General features: G+C 43.6%; 1 non-coding gene across 1 annotated transcript; it reads right to left on the reverse strand.

Moving 5' to 3' along the window:
• Positions 1-654: 654 nt before the first annotated feature.
• On the reverse strand, positions 655-792 carry LOC119945622. The gene has a single exon (XR_005456282.1). It is a non-coding gene; the product is annotated as a small nucleolar RNA SNORA7 (small nucleolar RNA).
• Positions 793-1,815: the final 1,023 nt, after the last annotated feature.

The following is a 1,815-nucleotide window of genomic DNA, read 5'->3' on the forward strand; positions in this document are numbered from 1 at the left end:
AAAACATCATCATCATCATCATCAATCGTATTTATTGAGCACTTACTATGTGCAGAGCACTGTACTAAGCGCTTGGGAAGTACAAATTGGCAATATGTAGACCCGGAAAAGGGAGAATGGAGAATGGCTATAGGACGCTATCTCTTTCAAAGCATCCGGCCTTGGAAAATTTTCTTGTCTTATGCTGTCTAGTCATTTCCAACCCATAGCAACTCCAAGGACACACCTTTCCCACAATGCCCCACCTCCATCGGCAATCGTTCTGGTAATGGATCCATTGAGTTTTCTTGGGAAAAATACGAAGGTGTTTACCCATAATAATAATAATAATGGCATTTATTAAGTGCTTACTACGTGCAAAGCAATGTTCTAAGCTCTGGGGAGGTGACAAGGTGATCAGGTTGTCCCACAGGGGGCTCACAGTCTTAATCCCTATTTTACAGATGAGGTAACTGAGTCCCAGAGAAGTTAAGTTACTTGCCCAAAGTCACACAACTGACAATCAGTGGAGCCGGGATTTGAACCCATGACCTCTGACTCCAAAGCCCGGGCTCTTTCCACTGAGCCACGCTTGCCTCTTTCTGTGTAGTAAACTTGAGTCTCCACCCCCGACTCTCCCCCCATGCCGCTACTGCCCATCACAGGTAAGTTTTGCCTTGTAGCAGATTGTCTTCCACTCGCTAGCCACTGCCCAAGCTAGGAATGGAACGGATATGCCTCTGCTTGACTCTCCCTCCCATAGCCGAGACTGATAGCGTACTGGAAACACTTCAGGTGTGGTCCTGAGAGGGGCTTGGAAAATTGAACAACTGTTTTTGAAAATGAGTGTCCACAATGCTACCCCTCCACTAATTCCCATTAACAATGGAACTCTCTGCAGATAGCGTATTAAGGGGAAAGTCACTGCCTATACTGTGTTCTCGGCACTGGAGTCTGTCTTTGCTTCATCTCATTTGACAAGTGTAGTTCGCCTTGAATTATTTACACTCGCACACCACACAGTAGGAGAGCCAAAGATGATTTTGTATGAGTAATGAAGTTTTAGTAATGGGAATCCTCACTACATCTCTAGGCTGATAAAGCTTTACTGAGGAGTAAGGGGAGAATTGGGGGTTTTGTGGATTCGTGAACTGGGAATTAGCAAAGTGTCAGGAGACCGGGTGCTGAATAATACAATAATAAAAGTGCCAACTTTATTTTTGTAGCCTCCTCAGCGGCACTCAGAAGACTTTAGCAGAACCACACACAAAATCATAAAGAAAGATGCTAATGGCATAACCATGATGCTAAGACTGATCATTCTGGGCTAATTTATGACTTTGTCTTTGTTAGGAAAGGAAAGTGGTAAATTGAGGCTGTAATCTGGGAAAGCAAGGTGAAAGATGTGCTCTTGGAAAAAGAAAAATGTTTACCGTCTGGATTCTTCCGACTTTTTCCATTGTTCAGGTCATTTGTTCAGCTTTCCACTTGCTGTGAATAGACTGAGATTTAGTACTTGGATTTCACTGGGGTTAGTTCAAGACATCTTCATGCCCCAGGCAAAAGGCAGCAATGAAGAAAAGCGAGTGAACCAAGAAGCGAGAAGTGGTTGGAAGAAAAAAAAAGAGGAAAGGATGTATTTCTGGCTAAATAGCCCCAAGTTTGTTTATACCTGGTAGCTAGCCCTGGCTATCTTACCCAGAGTGTCCACATAATACATCTCTAAAGGAATGAATCAATCAATGTTTTTTATTGAGTGCTCTTGAATACAAAGCCCTGGGCTAAGTGCTTGGAAGAGTCCAACAGCAACAAGGCACATATTGCCTGCCTTCAAGG

The sequence above is a fragment of the Tachyglossus aculeatus genome, chromosome 25, assembly GCF_015852505.1.
Source record: "Tachyglossus aculeatus isolate mTacAcu1 chromosome 25, mTacAcu1.pri, whole genome shotgun sequence".
Lineage (NCBI taxonomy): Eukaryota > Metazoa > Chordata > Mammalia > Monotremata > Tachyglossidae > Tachyglossus > Tachyglossus aculeatus.